The 25454-nt window shown below is 49.8% G+C and overlaps 1 protein-coding gene across 1 annotated transcript in view; it reads right to left on the reverse strand.

The window, feature by feature from the left end:
* LOC144790668 (uncharacterized) overlaps positions 1-11578 on the reverse strand; it is a 100603-nt gene extending 89025 nt beyond the window's left edge. Inside the window, exon 1 of the mRNA XM_078665395.1 lies at positions 11493-11578. The gene's annotated coding sequence lies outside the window, so the exon portion shown is untranslated. The remainder of the gene's footprint in view (positions 1-11492) is intronic.
* Positions 11579-25454: the final 13876 nt, after the last annotated feature.

The raw sequence follows: 25454 nt of genomic DNA on the forward strand, positions 1-25454 counted from the left end.
GAGTTGAAGGGTGGATGGTGGAGTTGGAGTTGGAGGGTGGAGTTGGATTTGGAGGGTGGAGTTGGAGGGTGAAGTTGGAGTTGGAGGGTGGAGTTGGAGTTGGAGGATGGAGTTGGAGTTGGAGGGTGGAGGGTGGAGTTGGAGGGTGGAGTTGGAGTTGGAGGGTGGAGTTGGAGGGTGGAGTTGGAGTTGGAGGGTGGAGTTGGAGTTGGAGGGTGGAGTTGGAGGGTGGAGGGTAGAGTTGGAGTTGGAGGGTGGAGTTGGAGGGTGGAGTTGGAGGGTGGAGTTGGAGTGTGGTGGGTGGGTTGGAGAGTGGAGGTGCAGTTGGAGGGTGGAGTTGGAGTTGGAGGATGTAGTTGGAGGGTGGAGTTGGAGGGTGGAGTTGGAGGGTGGAGGGTGGAGTTGAAGGGTGCAGTTGGAGTTGGAGGGTGGAGTTGGAGTTAGCGGGTGGAGTTGGAGGGTGGAGTTGGAGTTGGAGGGTGGAGTTGGAGGGTGGATTTGGAGGGTAGAGAAGGAGGGTAGAGTTGGAGGGTGGAGTTGGATGGTGGAGTTGGAGGGTGGAGTTGGAGAGTGGAGTTGGAGTTGGAGGGTGGAGTTGGAGTTGGAGGGTGGAGTTGGAGGGTGGAGTTGGAGTTGGAGGGTGGAGTTGGAGTTGGAGGGTGGAGTTGGAGGGTGGAGTTGGAGGGTGGAGTTGAAAGGTGGAGTTGGAGGGTGGAGTTGGAGTTGGAGGGTGGAGTTGGAGTTGGAGGGTGGAGTTGGAGTTGGAGGGTGGAGTTGGAGGGTGGAGTTAGAGGGTGGAGTTGGAGTTGGAGGTTGGATTTGGAGGGCGAAGTTGGAGGGTGGAGTTGAGGTTGGCGGGTGGAGTTGGAGGGTGGAGTTGGAGGGTGGATTTGGAGGGTTGATTTGGAGTTGGAGGGTGGAGTTAGAGGGTGAAGTTGGAGTTGGAGGGTGGATTTGGAGTTGGAGGGTGGAGTTAGAGGGTGGAGTTGGAGTTGGAGGGTGGATTTGGAGTTGGAGGGTGGAGTTGAAGGGTGGATGGTGGAGTTGGAGTTGGAGGGTGGAGTTGGAGTTGGAGGGTGGAATTGGAGGGTGAAGTTGGAGTTGGAGGGATGGAGTTGGAGTTGGAGGATGGAGTTGGAGTTGGGAGGGTGGAGGGTGGAGTTGGAGGGTGGAGTTGGAGGGTGGAGTTGGAGTTGGAGTTGGAGGGTGGAGTTCGAGGGTGGAGTTGGAGTTGGAGTTGGAAGGTGGAGTTGGAGGGTGGAGGGTAGAGTTGGAGTTGGAGGGTGGAGTTGGAGTTGGAGGGTGGAGTTGGAGGGTGGAGTTTGAGGGCGGAGTTGGAGTGTGGTGGGTGGGTTGGAGAGTGGAGGTTGCAGTTGGAGGGTGGAGTTGGAGGATGTAGTTGGAGGGTGGAGTTGGAGGGTGGAGGTGGAGGGTGGAGTTGAAGGGTGCAGTTGGAGTTGGAGGGTGGAGTTGGAGTTGGCGGGTGGAGTTGGAGGGTGGATGGTGGAGTTGGAGTTGGAGTTGGAGGGTGAAGTTGGAGTTGGAGGGTGAAGTTGGAGTTGGAAGGTGGAGTTGGAGGGTGGAGTTGGAGGGTGAATTTGGAGTTGGAAGGTGGAGTTGGAGGGTGGAGTTGGAGGGTGGATTTAGAGTTGGAGGGTGGAGTTGGAGGGTGGAGTCGGAGAGTGGAATTGGAGGGTGGAGTTGGAGGGTGAAGTTGAAGGGTGGAGGTTGGAGTTGGAGTTGGAGGATGGAGTTGGAGGGTGGAGTTGGAGGGTGGTGTTGATGTTGGAGGGTGGAGTTGGAGAGTGGATTTGGAGGGTTGATTTGGAGTTGGAGGGTGGAGTTAGAGGGTGGAGTTGGAGTTGGAGGGTGGATTTGGAGTTGGAGGGTGGAGTTGAAGGGTAGATGGTGGAGTTGGAGTTGGAGGGTGGAGTTGGAGTTGGAGGGTGGAGTTGGAGGGTGAAGTTGGAGTTGGAGGGTGGAGTTGGAGTTGGAGGATGGAGTTGAAGTTGGAGGGTGGAGTTGGAGTTGGAGGGTGGAGTTGGACGGTGGAGTTGGAGTTGGAGGGTGGAGTAGGAGTTGGAGGGTGGAGTAGGAGTTGGGGGGTGGAGTTGGAGGGTGGAGTTGGAGTTGGAGGGTGGAGTTGGAGGTTGCAGTTGGAGGGTGGAGTTGGAGTTGGAGGGTGGAGTTGGAGTTGGAGGGTGGAGTTGGAGGGTGGAGTTGGAGGGTGGAGGGTAGAATTGGAGGGTGGAGAGAGAGGGTTAGGAGGAGAAAACAAGAAAAGCAGACATCAAAGGAAGGGTGGGAGGGAACGAGCATATGGGGTATGAGTGAACGAAAGTTAATTGCTGTAAGAGGGGGAGCAGGAAGTGAGGTCAAGCACGCGCTCGTGAAAGCAGTCTGCTGCTTTCAAGTCAATGCCAGATGCCTGCTTCGCACTTTAATGCCTCACATGCACTGGCCATAAACCGCATTCCAGAGGTCTTTGGTAGACTTTTCTTTTCCCCTTACTATAATCTCGCATAGCGATTGCTTACGCAATAGCTAGGCTTGACCTAATGAGGGGCATCAATCAGATCAAAACTATTTTATTCATAGTGACTTGCAAAACCCACCACAAAGATTGTGTGTATATATTAACATTGAAGGCAATGCTGAACCATCTACTGCCCTAACCTCTGCAGGAACATTCTTAGTGATCAAAGGTATCTCTAATGATTGTCCAAACTTGATAACCATATAATTCCCTGAGACACCTAAACCTGACCTGAAGTCCTGAAACCAATTCACCTTGTTCATTGGATAAAATAATTTTGTTAGGAACTGCTAAATGAGTAATCAATCACTACATAGTATTAGCTGCCTATTTTGTGACAAACTGCTTATCTTCACTCAACAAGGCAGCACCATTTATTGTCGAGGTGCTCAGTTTTCCACTGGTTGTAACCTTTTTAACTGAAGGCATCTGTATTTGACTCTTGAAAATTCTATGTTTACTGTGACAATCTTTTAGATAATATCCAGATTTACCACAATACAAACACATTCTTTGTACACATCCTCTTTTCGTTTCTTCCTTTTGCAAAGCTCATATCATAATAAATTGCAAGGATTAAAAATAAAAAAAGACTGTTATGAACTGAGGTTTGCTCCCTGGGGCGGGGCCTATGTTGGCACTGCGAATGTCACATCTGCTGCTGACTACGCCAACAATGCCATGCAGTGCCAAACGATGCCAACTACCAGCATGCTAGGGGAAATTGCAAAAAAATGATTCAGGATGCAGTCTGACACTAGGGAATATTCTCATAAAAAGAATCAGCGTCTAGATAGAGTCTCTACCAGCTAAAGCGTTATGGAATGTAAGTAACTTGTTCGTCAAGATGTTAGTTTTCACCTCTGTTGTAGGTAGGGTCAGGTCAAGGACCTCCTCAGACCCCAGGCACCACAGACATAGTTCATGGGGATCTGTCACAGACATTGGTTTTAAACATTCCCTGAAATGTTTAAGCCCTGTTGTTTTGGTAGGTGACATATTGTCCCTGGGACTCTGAAAAAGAACGTTTTGGGAGAAAAATAGTTGTCAAAGAGAGGAGGAGTAAGCTCTGTTTCCGCCTCAAAAAGCATGTATACAAAGGAACTGGCATCAGCACGCCTGGATAGTGGTTATTTACACCCAAGTCTTCTGGAGTGGAATAACGTCAGCACGGAGGTGCACAACGCCATCTACTGGTATACAAGAGTACTACTGCTTTTAAATATCTGGATCCAGTCTGATGCCTACCAGAAGCCTTAAAACAGCAGCATGTCAGGCCAATTTTATTTGCTCTAGCATCATCCATATAGCCATGACTGTCACAGCAACCTGTTGCTTTCATTGAACCCCCAAGTCATACTTTCCAACCATTCAGTAAAAGGTGGAAATCCATTAAGGAACTATTTGTCTCATCATCTCAAGAAAAGAATGGTAATGATCCTAGCTTCTTTCTGAAATGTCTATGAAAATCTCAGTTTTTGTTAAGACCGTAGGGAAGGATTATGCATAGTTTAAAGTGGACTCACCACCGACTGTACTGCATAGCTTTAAAATAAAACCACTTAAACGTAGAATACCCACACCACTTGACATCCTTGAAAATGTTCTCCAATCGAGCTCCCACTACCAGGGCTTTTAGTGCCTTGGAAACTCCTGTCGATTGTGGCTCAAACCTGCAAATTTCTACCCTCCCTTGCTCAATCATCTATCTGATGCATCTTTTTAAGGCAGATGAAGACATTGTAGTGCCGACTGGTCTTGATTCTGTTGTCCTCTTGAAAGTTGTATGAAGTGTGTATCAATAGCAACTTGATGTTGCTAGAAAGCATATAAGAAAGTCTAAAGACACTGGAGGAAAGGTTTTAACTCAAACCCTAATAAGAATGCCATTTCCAGATTTTAAAACCTATAAAATAGCCATTAAAACAAAACATTCGACTCACTTTGTGCTCAGAGTAATCAGTTCACCTCTCGGGCTAAACAGATTTTGGAGATTGTTAGAGAGTTTGGCCCACTCACTGTGAAAGATGTAAGTCTCTGCCCTCCTACACTTTATACAACCAACTCTATCACTTTTTTGCAGGGAGCATTTTAGAAATTAGCTCACCCTCTGCGGACCCCTCAATAACATATTAACTGGACCCTGCTTCTCAAGGAAACACTTTTATGCGTTTTAAGCCTATAAAATAGGAAGAGCTAATTGAGCAGCTGAAAGAGATATTATCAAGATCTCTTCGGGATATCTGTAAGATGAAGATCATTCACACAGTTTGTGAAATTATTTGAATTAAACTTACAGAATTAATGTATCAGGCCAGGTACCTAATGGGTGGGAAAATACTGCTGTCTTTGGAGCATAATTAAAGTTTACAATTACCGACCTCTATCATTTTTATCGTTTTGCCACCAAACTGATGCAAAGCCTGGCTAATAATCAGTTATCAAGTTATTTGGAAAATAATTGCTCAGCCCGCAACAATCAGGTTTTAGACCAATGCACTCCTCTGATTAAGTCTTGACGTCCCTGTTGGATGCCCTCCATCTGTTGCATTCCTGATTCTTTTAGGCCTTTTGGCTTCTTTTGAGTCTGTTTCCTATCCAGTGCTTAGCGCAGATAAAATCAAACTTAGTAGTGGGCAACAAACTAAACAGCTGGGCTAACAACTGTTGGTTGGATAATCAATCTATAAGTCAAATATCACACGAGTTCCTCAAAAAGTTTCTTTAGCCAATAAGTGATGAAGTCGGCACAATGTGGAGTGTTATCAAAGGGTAAAAAGCTTTAGAGCAAGGGGATCTGGAAAACCCATCTTGCTGCAACATTAGGATTCAAGGTCTTGTGTGAGTGGGAAAAGATATTCAGACTTACATTCAGAAGCTACTCCCACACATCGTGAACAACATTGTTAACATGCACTGTACATACATATGTTCGAATGTTCCTCACCCATTACTGTACCCATATGTGATGGGTTCCAACACCTACAGGAGTCCTACACGTGTCTTGCATTTGTGAAGCACTCTGATACCCGTAAGGGTCACGTTGGCGCTATACAAAACTTTATAAATAAATGTTTGTGCCTTGCGCACCAGACTCAAACATTTTACTGCTGACCTGACTCTGTGAAATATCTAGTCTGTTATGTAACTTGTTCACCAGCCATTAATATTTTGCTATGTATGACTATAAGGGAGAGCCATTAGCATGAATACCGAATTCCAAATCTTGTTATTGCTATGACAGAAAAACTGGGAGAAAAAAGTTGTTTAATATCAGTTCCAGGTTATCCTGCCATGGCTCTCAGAGAGCCTGTCAGCATTGGATGAAGAGCAGAGAGCACAACTTGGAGCAAGGAAGGAAAGGAAAGCTCTAGAGAGAAATGTGGTAGGGTAGCCAGAGGCCAGGAATAATGTTTTTATATTTTGGCAGGAGAAAGATTTAAAGAGAGGTGTGGTGGGAGGCAAAATACCAGGCTTATCAGTGAGTAAGGCAATGGCTTTTGCCTCAGGGTTCTGAGATGCATCATAGACAGGGCCAGACTGGGCGTAGCGGGCACTAGGTTTTTCCCCGGTGGGCCGCCTGTGTGAGGGATGGTTTTTGGCCTGTGGGGTGTTGTTTTTGTTACAGGGCCGTTTTTGCAGCACAGCTATAATATCGGACCCTGTAACAAAATCGTCCGAAACCGGCACTGGCAAACAGCTCGGTCGCACCCCTAACCCCCCAGGCGGTCCGCCGAGCACTTTGCCGGGTCTAGTTTTGGTTCTCAGTCCAGCCCTGATCATAGACAACTCAAGCTTCCATCTCATCATCTATTTGATGCTACCTAGGACCCCTGCGTGCAAAACATGGCAGTTGTGTTAAATGATCGCTAGTCCGAAATGTTTAGTTGATGCATGAGAAATTGCAAGAGATCTAATTCAATAATCAGCTTCAAAATTTATTAGTGGGTTAAACGGATAATTTCACTATAAATTTTATTCCGCTAATAGGAACAAAACAACATGTAAAGGGTGATGGCCCTTTGTGGTTCAACTTAAATTTGAAGAACTGTAAAGTGTCCTTTATGGCAAAATTATTTTGGGGAAAATATACAATTGATGATGGCACTTTGTTGCAATAACTTTTTTTTGCAAGGTGCACATGAAATTCCTATGGTCTTGTTTAGCCTAAGAGTATTATGTTAAAATGTCTGATTTAAGCACCATTAGCGACAATCATTTGAAAAGGTCTGGATAGAGATAATTGAAAACCCTGCATCACTGGCCCCTCTGCCACAAAGGATAGATTCATTCTGAGGTCATCCATGTGGGCTCATTTAAAAGAATTCCTTGAACCTGAGAGACCTTCCAGGCATGTACTGATAACTCTGCTTTGGCTTCATTCATAAACAATTATTTTTAACTGACCAAGCGTTAGAAACTGGGTGAGAGGGGTGGAAGCACCACTCAAGTAATTAACATAATCCTTGTCTGGTTAACCCCAAAAGTCACTAAGTAAACCTGTGCTTACCCTCTGGTGCCTTGGCACAAGATCACTTATGCTTAAGATAGGGTTAATGTGTATAGTACTTATGCAGCACGTAAACAAAGTAATAAAGTGATAGCACAACGCAAGACAAATCCCAAATCTATTGATGTTGCTAGAGCTTCTCTTTGGCAGTCATTGCAGTCTACTGTGCTGGTGCTGGTTATCTTGACAGGGAGTGAATGTTTGATTCATTCAGCTCTCCGTCCATCATTTGTTTGCTGAGCACTTTTGCCGTAAGTGGGATGAGTAAGCCTAGATGTGTGTCCTTTACTGACTGTGCCACTGGATTTAAGCTAGCCTAGCTGATGACGGGTGATGCTCCGAAATTGGTCCTATGATACTTTTTTCTGGTCCCAGGAAGGCCATGCTTGACAGTACAGGCTGGACTGTTCCCATGAGAAGCAGGATCAACACTGATTTGTTTATGGCTGGGTCTAAACTGGCATGGCATGGAGAGCAAAAGAGCAATGGGTTTAACCCACATTTCTTAACTGGGGATGAATGTTTGATTCATTCAGCATTCCTTCCATCATTTGTTTGCATAGCACTTTTCACCCTAAGTGAGACGGTTATGCCCAGACATGGGTCTCTTGCTCACTGTCGCACTGGATTGAAGCTACCATGGCTGATGAGGGGTGATACTCCGAAATCGGTCCTAGGATGCTTGTGTCTGGTCCAAGGATGGCCTGGCTTTTCAGTTCGGTCTAGACTGTTACCATGACACGCAGGTTCAAGACTGTTTTGCATTTGGCTTGGTCTAAACTGGGATGACATAGTGAGCACAATAATGATGGCTATAACCCAGATCACTTGACTGGGGGTCAACATTTGATTCATTCAGCATTCCGTCCATCATTTGTTTGCTCTGAACTTTTCACGTTAAGTGGGATGAGTAAGCTCAGATGTGTGTTCCTTGCTGACTGTGCCACTGGATTCAAGCTAGCTTGGCTGATGAGGGGTGATGCCCCGAAACCGGTCCTAGGATGCTTGCTTTTGGTCCAGAGAAGGCCTTGCTTGACAGTTCGGGCTGGACTGTTTCCATGAGGAGCAGGATCAAGACTGATTTGTATATGGTTGGGTCTAAGCTGGGGTGGCATGGTGAGCAAAGGAACAATGGATGTAGCCCAGATCTCTTGACTGGGGATGAATGTTTGATTAATTCGGCATTCCAGCCATCATTTGTTTACATAGCACTTTTCACCCTAAGTGGGACGGGTATGCCCAGACATGGGTCTCTTGCTCACTGTCGCACTGGATTGAAGCTAGCATGGCTGATGAGGGGTGATACTCCAAAATCGGTCCTAGGATGCTACTGTCTGGTCCAAGGATGGCCTGACTTTTCAGTTTGGTCTAGACTGTTACCATGATAAGCAGGATCAAGACTGTTTTGCATATGGCTGTGTCTAAACTGGGATGGCATTGGGAGCAAAATATTGATAAATTTAACCCAGATCTCCCGAGTGGGCGTCAATGTTTGATTCATTCAGCAGTCCATCCATCATTTGTTTGCGTGGAGCTGGATCTAGGAGCGGACATGAAGAGCAGGTCGTCGCAGGAGATTCACGTTGGCAGGCATTGCAGATGGTTGTCGGGTTACATGAGGAGTCCATTCCCAGTCCCACAGTGGCCAAAAACTTCAGAATCTTCACCTGGGACTCAGGACTTGCAGTTTCAGACAAGAAGGGAACACTCTGATGCTAGCCAAGGGTCCATGACTTGGATGGGCACCTATTGGGGATCAGAGTTCACTCCAGCAGAGCCTGGCAGCAGGGCTCAGGCAGGCCCAGTTGCTGGTCAGCTTTGAAGTTGCAGGGAGGCTCCTGGAAGCATGCCTTGTCCCTGTAGCTCAAACAGGAGGTCAGTCAACTGACTCTTGGAGTCACTTCCATGGAGCCTGAACCCAAGTCAAGCAGGTCCAATCTTCCATCTTCAAATGGCAGGACAGTTCTTCTTCCTAATCTTACATACACAGGTCAAGGAATGTTCTGATGAGAGGTTTTGAAGGTACCACTTTTATTTTCAGTGCCAGTCTGCAGGTGAGGGACGTCCCATTTGTCTAAATTTCACTCTTTCCTATATTTGGCTCAAAACTGTCCAGGGTGACAAAGGGGAGACAGTGAATCATGCCTTTAAGATATTCTCATTATCAGGGCATGTAAAACTGAAGTACACCTTTGCTACTTTTTAAATGCACTGCACCCTGCCAAATGAGCTATTAGGGCTTGCCTTAGGGGTGACTTATAAGTATTAAACAAGAATGCTTAGGCCTAGCAAAAGGCATGTTGTGCCTGGTAGAAATGGCAGTTTAGTTCAAAACTGTACTACAGATTTAGTTGCAGAATAAGATATGTTTTGCAATGCTACCTTAGTTAGGGAGAGGGGGGCACAATGAGTGCTGCAGCCCACTAGTAGCATTTATTTTGCAGGCAGTGGATACATTTAGTGGCATGTACTATGGTTTTACAAGTAAATTAAATGTACCAGTCAGGTGTAGGCCAATTTTACTCTGTTTTAAAGGGAAAGCACAATCAGTTTACCAGTGATTATCAGGAGCAATGTGCACAGAGTCCTAAAAGCCAACATAACTGTGTTCAGCGAAGGAAGGCAAAAATCTGGGGTGACCTGGCTTAGAGGGCAAGTTCGAACATCAACTCATTCTGTTGCTGCTTTTAACATTTAGAACACATATTACCAACCCACTAAATAGTAATATTTCTGCAGGTTGTAAGGCTGACGAAGAGATATTGAAACCATCACCACTGACATTGATTAGATGCAAATATACCTCATAGGTATCTCACCTTTTCCAATTTGATAGGTCGACAAGCCCAACCCTAACGTCAACATATATTAGATATCTCTAGATGGTAAATAGTGTTTGAACAGAACACAAGTAATCTTTCTTCTTTTCCCCACAGCCTATATGTTTTTCTCCTATACCTTACCAATGCACAGGTTCATAACACGGGTGTACAGCCTGACAGCCCTCAAACACAAGACTCACATGAACAGACAGAAGGAAGAGCAGAGTTTAATAACAACAATACCAGCCCAACAGTGCAGCAACAAACACAACTTACCAGAAAACGAAATAGCTAAGCAAAAACTAGAGATGCCTGTAACATTTTGAGGACAATAAATCAACAAAAGTATTTTTCACTTCAGAACATCAACTCTGAACCACTAAGGGAATGTTTGACAATGAAAGAATTTTACAAATTAGGTATGTCATAATATGTACAGACTTCAGCCCCTATCAATTAAAACTCTTCACGCTCAATTACCACATTTATAGATGTTTTGAAAATATACAAGCAAACACAACCAATCATAAACAAATTAAACATGTAAACATAAATAATAATCTTGTTTTGAAATGAGAAATCATCTAAACTGGTGCTTAGTGAACAAAATTCTATGGGTACTTAGTTTAAAGCTAAGAAAGAAGAGGATCAGAGAGACATCTAAGATTGTCGTAGGAACTATTATAGATAACAATAAAATTACATACTCAAGAGGTGTGTGTTTGAGTGTATGTGTTTGTGTACCTAGATAATTCATGTTGTTTACTGAGAAATAGATGGCTGGAAAGTCATGTGTGTTCCATTGAAATAAATTGAGTGCAATGTTAGTATGAAAAGTAAACCTGCATATTTTTCATACAGATTAATAACATTTAAAAAAATACTCATTAGCATAACTCATATGTAAAACATGTTCCTCTATATTATTAAAGAGATGTAATATCAGGGTTTCTTTAATCCTAAACCTACACTTTTAACCCTCTTCATCATAACCTTAAAAAGATTCCTGAAATACTTAAGCCATACCCTTAGGCCCTATACCTTATACTCAATGTGTTAATCTCTGTTCCCTTAATCCATTAACCCCATACCCAAAAGTGTCAATCCTAATACCGTATATTCCACAATATTAAACCCTAGCACCTATAACCGTCATAACCCTCACTCCTAAACTTTTCACTCCTTAACATTATACCCAAAACCCTTAACACTTAAATCTGTACCTCAAAATCTTAACTATTATACCCTAAACCTCTAACCTAAAACCACATTACCTCACATCTATTCCCCTAATGCATAAACACTAGTCCCTGAACTTTAACGTAAAGTTTCATCATTTGTCCCCAGTATGTGTGTGTGTTTATGTAAGTGCTCATGGATTCTTTAAATACACAGGCCTTTGGAGGTAGAACAATGTCTATATTCTATTTAAGTTTAATATTAACACAATGTTTTAGATTCAAAACATCACAGATATCCCATCCATCAAATTCCAAGTGTATTATAATCTAAAGCACTTGTAACATAGGGGAAGAAGTATCTGTCACATTTTGACTGAGTATCCCATCCACAAAGCTCGAAATAAGACCCTCAGTCAAGCACTCTAACACATAAATGACCTTACCAGTTGTAGTAGTATTCAAGCTCACTAATAAATGTCAGTGTTTAAAGAAATTGCAGCTCTCACAAGCTAAGACAGCTCCAACTGCCTCCTTCCAAGTCTCCAAGGAAAGTGACCACAGCACCAGAGATCTAGAACTCTTAGCCTCAGTTTCCTAGGCAGCACTAATGGAGCCCTTATGACACTATCAGCAACCATCTGCTTGTTATGTTTCTATTTGTGCTCCTTGGCAATGTCTGACGATGTCAAACACACAGAATCTGGAGAGGTTGGAAGATGAATTGAGAATCCTGGTGTGTGGGAAATTCCAACAAACAAAAGAAGCAGGATTATCCTTATTTAAAATGCAGAAAGGTCATCGTTCCTCAATATGGGAATGCCCACAAGATTTCGAATTCAGGTAAGCTTTGTTCCAGTGGCACAGTGTCACTGAAACCACGTCTGGACATACACTGTGTCACAGGAACAAAGCTATACCCATTTGATGAGCCCTAACCAGGGCAAAACCACTCCTGGGTTGCTTGGTTCCGGTTCAGGGAGAACTTAGCCTGTTCTCATTGGAGCAGAGTCAAGAGTGATTTGCATATGGTTGGATCCAAACTTAAGTGGCATGGTATGGAAAATAATGATGGATTGGGATGAGGCCCAAGTAATTACCAATGAATGAGATTAATTCAAACATTCCCGGCATCACTTTTCTATACACTTTAATTAAAAAGCATACATTGTTTATTAACCATGTACGTCATGGGAAGGGTTTCCTAATTTACAGTTATATTTGTTGTCAATTCTTGTGGAGTATTTCTATTTTTTTTTCAATGTTTTAAACCATTTGAAAATGGTTGTAATAACCAAGCGTACAGTGTGCAATTTGCACACTTTTTGCATGTTGTAATAATTTTTGGCCACTATTTTCTGTTGCTTTTATTATGAAGCATTATGATAGCAATATTGTTTGATATATCTTTGCTTTATTTCCTGCCTAATGCCTCTGCACTAAACCTGGACGGAGTTTCTGGAGTTGCACTATGCGGCACTATGCCTGTCTCTCCCTTTTTTTTGTTTTTTTTCTGCAAACAAATCTCCGCCGCACTACGCAGAGCTATGCGAGTGGCGGAGTATGATAGAAAAATGCTGTTTGCAGTGATTGGACAGTGCCGGATGCTTGTCCGCACTGTGCAATCATTGCGAACGGCACCCTGCACAGTGCAAGTGGTCCCTGCTTTCCTTTTGTGCCGCTCAAGTAGATTTTTACTCAAGCGCCAGCTTTCTTAACGGGAATGGGCAGTTTCTCAACGCGAGCTGTCACAAGCATTCGCGTCCACTTGCAAGAGAAACCTAGTGCCCCCTGCATTGAGAAATCTTGCCGGGATGTTGTTTTTCCAAGCCCACGCTCGCCAACTTGATGTTGACGATCACTAACGAGGTAAAAAACTCTGCTACACAACGCGAAGTGGAGTTTTTGGGAACTCATTGATCTCCGCTTAACGTGGAGTGCAGGAAAAGTGAGGTTCAAGAAACGCTTAGGAAGACGTGTTTCAGCCTTCACATGGCTTCATCAGTGCTGGTTTCAATTGCTCCTTCTTCCAGGGGGCCAAACGCACAGATTTAAATATCGTGGCCACTTCCCACCAGGTGGTCTCTCGCCCCTCCTCAGCCCAACGAAGTTCAGGTGTCCTGCGCTCAAACCAACCAGGCAGATGCATGCTGGGGCTGGGAGTACTCAGAGGAAGCCCTTTAAGTGACGGGGCATCTCCTAACAACATGTGAAGTCCCAACTGGTTGGCTAGAGATCCCAAAGCCGCCAGAGGTACCTGGAATGATTTTGCCTTCCTATGTCCCCTTCTCAGGCAATGGGGGGCCACGCGTTGCAGTTTCATGCAGCTACCAGAGTTCACAGGCTCTCAGCATTGCTCCAGACCGAGAGGGAGGTCATCAGCCAGCGTCTGCTTGCTGGCGAAACATAGACACCAAAACTTTCTCCCATGTAGGGAAAAAGGGACGACACAGCTCCGGGGATTAAAAAGGCTTTACTAGCTCTTGTTTGGCGCAAGTAAGTGAGGTCCATGAAACGCTTAGGCAACCGCGTTTCAGCCTTCAAATGGCTTCATCAGTGCCGGTTTTAATGGCTCCTTCTTCCAGGGGGGCCAAATTCACAGATTTAAATATCGTAGCCACTCCCAATCAGGTGGTCCCTCGCCCCTCCTCAGCCCAACGATGTTCAGGTGTCCTGCGCTCAAACCAACCAGGCAGATGCATGCTGGGGCTGGGAGTACTCAGAGGAAACCCATTCAGTGATGGGGCATCTCCTAACAGCATGTGAAGTCCCAACTGGTTGGCTAAGGATCCCAACGCCGCCACAGGTACCTGGAATGGTTTTGCCTTCCTATGTCCCCTTCTCAGACAAACAGTGTTGCCTCCTCGCTCCCAAAGTATGGAGGGCAACGTGTTGCAGTTTCATGCAGCTACCAGAGTTCACCGGCTCTCACTGTTGGTCCAGACCGAGAGGGCGGTGGTCAGCCAGTGCCTGCTTGCTGCAGAAACATAGACACCAAAACTTTCTCCCAGGTAGGGAAAAATGGACGACACCACTCCGGGGATTAAAAAGGCTTTAATAGCTCTTGTTTTTGCAGGTACGTGAGGTCCATGAAACGCTTACGCAGACGTGTTTCAGCCTTCAAATGGCTTCATTAGTGCCGGTTTCAATGGCTCCTTCTTCCAGGGGGGCCAAATTCACAGATTTAAATACCGTGGCCACTCCCCATCAGGTGGTCCCTCACCCCAACAATGTTCTTGCGTCCTATGCTCAAACCACCAAGGCAGATGCATGCTGGGGCTTAGAGTCCTCAGAGGAAGCCCATTCAGTGACGGGGCATCTCCTAACAACATGTGAGGTCCCAACTGGTTGGCTAGGGATCCTAACGACTCCACAGGTACCTGGAATGATTTTGCCTTCCTATGTCCCCTTCTCAGGCAAACAGTGTTGCCTCCTCTCTCCCAAAGTATGTGGGGCGATGAGTTGTAGTTTCACTCAGCTACCAGAGTTCACAGGCTCTCAGCGTTGCTCCAGACCGAGAGGGCGTTTGTCAGCCAGCGCCTGATTGCTGCCGAAACATAGACACCAAAACTTTCTCCCGGGGAGGGAAGAAGGGACGACACAGCTCTTGGGATTATAAAGGCTTTTAGAGCAAGTGAGGTGCATGAAACGCTTAGGCAGACACGTTTCAGCCTTTAAATGGCTTCATCGATGCCGGTTTCGAATTGCTCCTTCTTCTAGGGGGACCAAACGCATGGATTTAAATATTGTGACCACTCCCCATCACATGGTCTCATGCCCCTGACCAGCCCAACGATGTTCAGATGTCCTGCTCTCAAACCAACCAGGCGGATGCATGCTGGGGCTGGGAGTCCTCAGAGGAAGCCCATTCAGTGACGGGGGCATCTCCTAACATGTGAAGTCCCAACTGGTTGGCTAAGGATCTCAACGCCGCCAGATGTACTTGGAATGATTTTGCCTTCCTATGTCCCCTTCTCAGGCAAACAGTGTTGCCTCCTCTCCCCCAAAGTATGGGGGGCGACGCGTTGCAGTTTCATGCAGCTACCAGAAATCACAGGCTCTCAGCGTTGCTCCAGACCGAGAGGGCGGTCGTCAACCAGCACCTGCTTCCTGGCGAAACATAGACACCAAAACTTTCTCCCAGGTAGGGAAAAAGGGATGACTCAGCTCCGGGGATTAAAAAGGTTTTAATAGCTCTTGTTTTGCACAAGTATCTGAGGTCCATGAAACGCTTAGGCAGATGCGTTTCAGCCTTCAAATGGCTTCATCAGTGCCGGTTTCAAGGGCTCCTTCTTCCAGGGGGGCCAAACGCACAGATTTAAATATCGTGGCCACTCCCCATCAGGTGGTCTCTCGCCCCTCCTCAGCCTAACGATGTTCAGGAGTCCTGCACTCAAACCAACCAGGCAGACGCATGCTGGGGCTAAAAAAATAGGGTTTTTCTTACAATATCTTTGGGGCCCTTTGATGAATCTTCGCAAAATTTTCAAAACTAATGAGGTGCTCCGTTCAGCTACTGTCTTGAAAGGTTTGGGGTGAATCGTCAAGTGGGGGGCCGAGAAAAAAGGAGGGTCCCAAAATCCATTTCTCCATGTTTATTTCCATAGGAAACTTTAGACAAGGCTACAGCCTGAACTCCTGAATGGAATTGCACTAAATTTAGCAAGTTCAGGCTGGACTGTTTCCATGAGGAGCAGGATCAAGACTGATTTGTATATGGCTGGGTCTAAGCTGAGGTGGCATGGTGGACAAAGGAACAATGGATTTAGATTAATTCAGCCTTCCAGCCATCATTTGTTTGCATAGCACTTTTCTCCATAAGTAGGATGGGTATGCCCAGGCATGGGTCCCTTGCACACTGTGCCACTGGATTGAAGCTAGTCTGGCTGACGAGGGGGGATACCCCTAAGCCGATACTAGGATGTTTGTTTCTGCTACAAGGATGGCCTGGCTTGGCCATTCGACAGGACTGTTCCCATGAAAAGCAGGGTCAAGACTGTTTTGCATATCGCTGTGTGGTAAACTGGGATGGCATGGGGATCAAAATAACGATGAATGTAACCCAGATCTCTTGAGTGGGGATCAATGTTTGATTCATTCAGCATTCCATCCATCGTTTCTTTGCGTGGTGCTAGATCTAGGAGCGGACATGAAGAGAAAGTCGTCGCAGGAGACTCAAGTTGGCAGGCATTGCAGATGGTTGTCGTGTGACAGGAGGAGTCCATTAATAGGGGAGAGGACATGAGTCCCCTACCTGAGTGTGACATGAGGAGTCCATTAATAGGGGAGAGGAGTTGGCCTAACGGCTAGGGCGCTCGACCTTGGACCTGGGGATGTGGGTTCGAGTCTCGGTAACGACGCCAAAACCTCCTGTGATTCTGGGCAAATCACTTAATCTCCCCGTGCCTAAAATGAATGTGTGTCCTCATGTAACGTAACTGGTGATATGTAAAGCGCTCTGATACCTGATTCGGTTCGGGTCTAGTTCGCGCTATATAAAACTCTGAAAAAAAATAAATTCAAAGTCGCAGAGTGGGCAAAAACTTCAGAATCTTCACCTGGGACTCAGGACTTGTGGTTTCAGATAAGGAGGGAACACTCTGATGCTAGCCAAGGGTCCATAACTTGGATGGGAACCTATGAGGGATCAGAGTTCACTCCAGCAGAGGCCGGCAGTAGGGCTCAGGCAGGCCCAGTTTCTGGTCAGCTTTGCAGTTGCAGGGAGGCCCCTGGAAGGTTGCCTTGTCCCTGTATTTCAAACAGGAGGTCAGTCAACTAACTCTTGGAGTCATTTCCATGGAGCCTGAGCTCAAGTCAAGCAGGTCCAATCTTCCATCTTCAAATAGCAGGGCAGTTCTTCTTAATCTTCCACAGGCCAAGGAGTGTTCTGATGAGAGTCTTTGAAGGTACCACTTACATTTTCAGTGCCAGTCTGCAGGTGAGGGATGTCCCCTTTGTCTAAACTTCACTCTTTCCTATATTTGGCTCAAAACTGTTTAGGGTAACAAAGGGGAGACAGTGAGTCATGCATTTAAGATATTCTCATTGTCAGGGCATGTAAAACTGAAGTAAACCTTTGCTACTTTTTAAATAAATTGCACTCTGCCCTATGCGCCAATAGGGCTTGCCTTAGGGGTGACTTATAAGTATTAAACAGGAATGCTTAGGCCTAGCAAAAGGCTTATTGTGCCTGGTTGGAATGACAGTTTAGTTAAGAATTATACTACAGATTTAGTGGCAGAAGTAAGATATGTTTTGCAGTGATACCTTAGTGGGGGAGAGCTGGGCACAATGAGTGCTACAGCCCACTAGTAGCATTTAATTTACAGGCAGTGGGTACATTTAGTACCATGTACTAGGGTTTTACAAGTAAATTAAATGTACCAGTCAGGTGTGGGCCAATTTTACCCTGTTTTAAAGGGAAAGCACACTCAGTTTACCAGTGATTAGCAGGAGGAATGTGTACAGAGTCCTAAAAGCCAACATAGATGTGTTCAGCGAAGGAAGGCAAACATCTGGGGTGACCTGGCTTAGAGGGCCAGGTCGAGCACCAACTCATTCTGTTGCTGCTTTTAACATTTAGAACTCATATTGCCAGCCCACTAAATAGTAATATTTCTGCAGGTTGTAAGGCAGACCAAGAGATATTGAAACCATCACCACTGACATTGATTAGATGCAAATATACCTCATGGGTATCTCACATTTTTAGGTCGAGCCTCATGCATTGATTTAGCAATGCTTGTTGGTGGGATGTTTAGTAAGGGGCACCAGAAAATGCTCCCAAAGACCTTTGGAATGTGGTTTATGGCCAGTGCATGTGTGGCATTCAAGCGCGAAACTGGCATCTGGCATCGGGCTTGAAAGCAGCAGACTGCTTTCGCCAGCGAGCGCTCTGCTTCACTTCCAGCTTCCCCTCTCACAACAATTAACTTTCGTTATCGCTCACACCCCATATGCTCGTTCCCTCCGACCCTTCCTTTGATGTCCGCTTTTCTTGTTTTTTCTTTGCATTCATTTCGCGGGGAAGCCGTGTTTCGTTTGGCGTTCTCTGCACCTTTCTCGTTTTTTTTTCTGGACGAAAGTGAAAGCCTACCATGCTTTTTTACAGTAGCCTTGCTCTTCAAATGCTGTTGCTGTATTGCCTTCTCTTTAGGGACACTCAGCTTGAAAACACTCGACTTGCTAGCTGCAATGCTACATCCTCTATGCTTTGCTTCTAGACACGTTGATCCCTCGCATACTGTGCTGACTTTGCCCCTCCTGATTCTGAAACTGACCAACGCAGTCACCAAGCAGTCTCTTCTCTCTGTCTTATGATGTCTGCCCTGCCACCATTTACTTTGGACCCTCACCCTCACACCTCCTCACCCTCACACACCCTCACACCCTCTCACACACACTCACACACCATCACTCACCCTCACCCACCCTCACTCACCCTCACACCCTCACTCACTCACACCATCACCCTCACAAACCTCTCACCCTCACTCACCCTCACCTGTCACACCCCCACACACCCTCACACTCACACCCACTCACCCTCACCCTCACACCCCCTCATGCTCACCCCTTCACCTTCATACACCTCCTCACCCTCAACCCCTCACATCCCCACACTCTCACATACCCTCACACCCTCTCACCCTCACACACCCTCACACACCATCACTCACCCTCACCCACTTTCACACACCCTCACTGACCCTCACTCACCCTCACACCCTCACCCTCACACCCTCACACCATCACACCCTCACAACCCTCTCACCCTCACCCCCTCACCCACAACACACCCTCACCCTCACACGCCCTCACCCTCACCCTCACACACCTCCTCAGCCTCACACCCACTCACTCTCATACCCCCTCACCCTCACACCCCCTCATCCTCACCGTCACAAAACCTCACCCTCACACATCCTCTCACGTCCACATACCCTCTCACCCTCAAACACCCTCTCACCCTCACACACCCTCTCACCCTCGCACCCCCTCACCCGCACACCCCTCACATCCCCTCACATCGTCTCACCCTTTCTCACACCCTCACACCCCCTCACCCTCACACCCCTTCACACACCCTCATGCACCCACGACCTCACACACCCTCACCTCCACTCACCCTCTCACCCTCACACACCCTCTCACCCTCACACCACCCTCACCCTCACACACCCTCTCACCCTCACACACCCTCATCCTCACACCCCCTCACCCTCACACACCCTCACACCCTCACCCTCACATACCCCCTCACACACCCTCTCACACCCTCTCACCCTCACACACCCTCTCTCCCTCACACACCCTCTCACCCTCACACCCCCTCACCCTCACACACCCTCACCCTCACACCCCCTCACACCCTCACCCTCACATACCCCCTCACACACCCTCTCACCCTCACACACCCTCACATACAGTCACTCACCCTCACCCACACTCACACACCCTCACTCACCCTCATACCCTCACCCTCACAACCCTCTCACCCTCACTCACCTTCACCCCCTCACACCCCCACACACCCTCACCCTCACACCCCTTCACCCCCACTCTCACACCCCCTCACCCTCACCCGCAAACACCTCCTCACCCTCACACACCCACACCCTCACACACCCTCACACCCTCTCACCCTAACAAACACTTACACACTGTCACTCACCCTCACCCATCCTCACACACCATCACTCACCCTCACACCCTCACCTCCTTCACCCTCACAACCCTCTCACCCTCACTCACCCTCACATACCTCCTCACCCTCACACCCCCTCACTCTCACCCCCCCTCACCCCCACACCCCCTCATCCCCACCCTCACACACCCTCACCCTCACACACCCTCACCCTCACACACCATCACCCTCACACACCCTCACCCTCACTCACCATCTTACCCTCACACACCCTCTCACCCTCACACACCATCTCACCATCACACACCCTCTCACCCTCACACACCCTCACCCTCAAATCCCCTCACCGTCACATCCCCTCACCCTCCCTCATCCCCTCACCCTCCCACAATCTCACCCTCACACACCCTTACCCTCGCTGTCACACACCCTCACACACCCTCACCCTCAAACACCCTCACACCCTCACACACCCTCTCACCCTCACACACCCTCTCACTCTCACACCCCTCACCCACACACCCCTCACCATCACACCCCCACACCCTCACCCTCACACACCCTCACTCACCCTCTCACCCACGCTCACCCTCTCAAACCCTCTCACCCTCACACACCCTCTCACCCTCACACACCCTCACCCTCACCCTCACACACCCTCACCCTCACTTACTCTTTCACCCTCACACCACACCCTCTCACCCTCACACACCCTCTCACTCTCACACCCCTCACCCACACACCCCCTCACCATCACACCCCCACACCCTCACCCTCACACACCCTCACTCACCCTCTCACCCTCACTCACCCTCTCAAACCCTCTCACCCTCACACACCCTCTCACCCTCACACACCCTCACCCTCACACACCCTCACCCTCACACACCCTCACACCCTCACACCCCCCCGTCACAAACACGCACACCCTCACAGCCCCTCACCCTCATACACCCTCACCCTCAAACCCCCTCACCCTGTCACCCTCACCCTCATACACCCTCACACCCCTTCACACCCTCAACCACACACACCCAGTCACAAACACGCACACCCTCACACCCCCTCACCCTCACACCCCCTCACCCTCAAACACCCTCACCCTGTCACCCTCACCCTCATACACCCTCACCCTCACACCCCCTCAACCACACCCCCCCTCACCATCACACCCCCACACCCTTACCCTCACACACCCTCACTCACCCTCTCACCCTCACTCACCCTCTCATCCTCACACACCCTCTCACCCTCACACACCCTCTCACGCTCACACACCCTCAACCTCACCCTCACAAACCCTCACCCTCACACACCCTCACACCCTCACCTCACCACCCCGTCACAAACACGCACACCCCCTCACCCTCACACACCTCACCCTCAAACACACTCACCCTGTCACCCTCACCCTCATACACCCTCACCCTCACACCCCCTCACCCTCACACACCCTCACCTCAAACACCCTCACCCTGTCACCCTCACCCTCATACACCCTCACCCTCACACCCCGTCACACCCTCACACACCGTGTCACAAACATGCACACCCTCACACCCCCTCACCCTCAAACACACTCACCCTGTCACCCTCACCCTCATACACCCTCGCCCTCACCCCCTCACCCTCACACCCTCACCTCACAGCCACTCACCCTCACACCCTCACCCTCAGACCCCTCACCCTGACAACCCCACACCCTCCCCCTCACAACCCCACATCCTCCCCCTCACACCCCCGCACCCTCACACACCCCCTCACACCCCCTCACCCTCACTCACCCTCACCCTCACACCCCCTCACCCTCACACCCCACACACCCTCAAACCCTCTCACTCACACACCCTCACACCCTCTCTCCCTCACTACCCCTCACCCTCACACTGTCACACCCCCTCACACCCTTTACCCTCACACCCCCTCACCCTCACCCTCTCACCCTCACACACCTCCTCAGCCTCACACCCCCTCACTCTCATACCCCCTCACCCTCACACCCCTCATCCTCACCCTAACACACCCTCACACACCCTCTCACGCCCTCATACCCTCTCACCCTCAAACACCCTCTCACCCTCACACACCTTCTCACCCTCACACCCCCTAACCCGCACACCCCTTCACATTCCTTCACATCTCCTTACCCTCCTCACACCCTCACCCTCACCCCGTCACCCTCACACCCCTTCACACACCCTCAATCACCCCACGACCTCACACATCCTCACCCTCACACACCCTCACTCACCCTCACACAGCCTCTCACCCTCACACACACTCTCACCCTCACACCCCCTCACCCTCACACCCCCTCACCCTCACACCCTCACCCTCACATCTCCTCACGCTCACACCCCTCACACCCTCACACTCACACACCCCCTCACACACCTCTCACCCTCACACACCCTCACACACTGTCACTCACCCTCACCCACACTCACACACCCTCACTCACCCTCACTCACCTTCACACCCTCTCCACCTCACACCCTCACCCCTCACCCTCACAACAATCTCACCCTCACTCACCCTCACCCGCTCACACCCTACACACCATCACCCTCACACCCCTCACCCTCACGTCTCACCCTCACACCCCCCTCACCCTCACCCCCTCACACCCCCACACCCTCAGACACCCTCACACCCTCTCACCCTCACACACCTTCACACACCATCACTCACCCTCACACGCCCTCACTCACCCTCACTCACCCTCACTCACCCTCACACCCTCATTCTCACACCCCCTCACTCACCCTCACACACCCTCACCCTCACACCCCCTCAGCCTCACCCTCATACCCCCTCACCCCTACCCCCTCACACACCTCCTCAGCCTCACGCCCCCTCACTCTCATAACCTCTCACCCTCACACCCCTCATCCTCACCCTCACACACCCTCACCCTCACACACCCTCTCATGCCCACATACCCTCTCACCTTCAAACACCCTCTCACCCTCACACACCTTCACCCTCACACCCCCTCACCCGTACACCCCCTCACATCCCCTCACATCTCCTCACCCCCTCTCACCCCCTCACCCCTCACACCCCTCACCCTCACACCCCTTCACACACCCTCCTGCACCCACGACCTCACACACCCTCACCTTCACTCACCCTCTCACCCTCAAACACCCTCTCACCCTCACACACCCTCTCTCACCCTCACACCCCCTCATCCTCACACCCCCTCACCTTCACCCCCACACCCCACACCCTCACAAACCCTCACACACCCTCTCACCCTCACACACCCTCCCACCCTCACACCCCCATACCCTCACACACCCTCACCCCTCACCCTCACACCTCCTTACGCTCACCCCCCTCACACCCTTACTCTCACACACACCCTCACACACCCTCTCACCCTCACACACCGTCACTCACCCTCACCCACCCTCACACACCCTCACTCACCCTCACTCACCTTCACACCCTCACCACCTCACACCCTCATGCCCCTCACCCTCACAATCCTCTCACCCTTACTCACCCTCACCCCCTCACACCCCCACAGACCATCACCCTCACACACCCTCACCCTCACTGACCTCCTCACCCTCACCACCTCACACCCCCACACCCTCAGACACCCTCACACCCTCTCACCCTCACTCACCTTCACACACCATCACTCACCCTCACACACCCTCATTCACCCCTCACACCCTCATCCTAAAACCCTCATCCTCGCACCCTTGCACCCTCACCTCCCTCACCCTCACAACCCTCTCACCCTCACACTCACACGCCCCATCACACACCCTCTCACCCTCAGACACCCTCACACACCGTCACTCACCCTCACCCACACTCACACACCCTCACTCACCCTCACTCACCTTCACACCCTCACCACCTCACACCCCTCACCCTCACAACCCTCTCACCCTCACCTCCTCACACACCATCACCCTCACACCCCTCACCCTCACCCCTCACCCTCACCCCTCACCCTCACACACCTCCTCACCCTCACCTCCTCACACCCCCACACCCTCAGACACCCTCACACCCTCTCACCCTCACACACCTTCACACACCATCTCTCACCCTCACACACCCTCACTCACCCTCATCCTCACACCCTCACACCCCCTCACCTTCACACCCCCTCACCCTCACCCCTCACCCTCACACACCTCCTCAGCCTCACCCCTCACTCTCATACCCCCTCACTTTCACACCCCATCATCCTCACCCTCACACACCCTCACCCTCACACACCCTGACCCTCACACACCATCTTACCCTCTCACCTTCAAACACCCTCTCACCCTCACACACCCTCTCACCCTCACACCCCCTCACCCGCACACCCCCTCACTTCCCTCACATCTCCTCACCCTCTCTCATACCCTCACCCTCACACCCCCTCACCCCTAACACCCCTTCACACACCCTCACGCACCTACGACCTCACACACCCTCACCTTCACTCACCCTCTCACCCTCACACACCCTCTCACCCTCACACCTCCTCATCCTCACACCCCCTCACCTTCACCCTCACACCCCACACCCTCACCCTCACACACCCCCTCAACCCTCAAAATACCCTCACCCTCACACCCTCACCCTCACACCTCCTTATGCTCACACCCCCTCACACCCTCTCACCCTCACACACCCTCACTCACCCTCACCCACCCTCACACACTCTCACTCACCCTCACTCACCTTCACACCCTCACCATCTCACACCCTCACCCCCTCACCCTCACAACCCTCTCACCCTCACTCACCCTCACCCCCTCACACCCCCACAGACCATCACCCTCACACTCCCTCACCCTCACCCCTCACCCTCACACACCTCCTCACCCTCACCCCCTCACACCCCCACACCCTCAGACACCCTCAAACCCTCTCACCCTCACACACCTTCACACACCATCACTCACCCTCACTCACCCTCACTTGCCCTCATCCTCACACCCTCATCCTCGCACCCTCGCACCCTCACCCCCTCACCCTCACAACCCTCTCACCCTCACAACCCTTAATCTCACCCCCCCTCACCCTCACACCCCCTTACCCTCACCCTCATACACCCTCACCCTCACACACCCTCTCACCCTCACACACCCTCCCACCCTCACACACCCTCTCACCTATCACACCCCCACACCCTCACCCTCACACACCCTCAAATCACCCTCTCACCCTCACTCACCCTCTCACCCTCAAACACCCTCTCCCCTCACACACCCTCACAATCCCTCACCCTCATACACCCTCACCCTCACAGCCACTCACCCTCACCTTCAAACACCCTCACCCTCACAACCCCACAGCCTACCCCTCACAACCACACACCCTCCCCCTCAAACCCCCTCCCCCTCATTTTCCTCACCCCCACACCCCCACACCCCTGCACACTCGCACCCCTCACCCTCACATACCCCCTCACCCTCACACACCCTCACCCTCACTCACCCTCACGCCCCCTCACCCTCACACCCCCACACACCCTCACACACCCTCACCCACACAGCCTCACACCCCCTCACCCTCATACCCCCTCACCCTCACACTGTCACACCCCTTACACCCCCTCACACCCCTTCACCTTCACACACCCTCACCCTCACACACCCTCACCCTCACATACCCTCACACACCTGCCCACCCTAACACACCCTCACACACCCTCACAATCCCCTCACCCTCTCCCCTCACACCCCTTCAACCCTCACCCTCTCACCCCCTCACACCCTCACACCCCTTCACACACCCTCAT

This window comes from Lissotriton helveticus, chromosome 11, assembly GCF_964261635.1.
Source record: "Lissotriton helveticus chromosome 11, aLisHel1.1, whole genome shotgun sequence".
NCBI classification, from domain to species: Eukaryota; Metazoa; Chordata; class Amphibia; order Caudata; family Salamandridae; genus Lissotriton; species Lissotriton helveticus.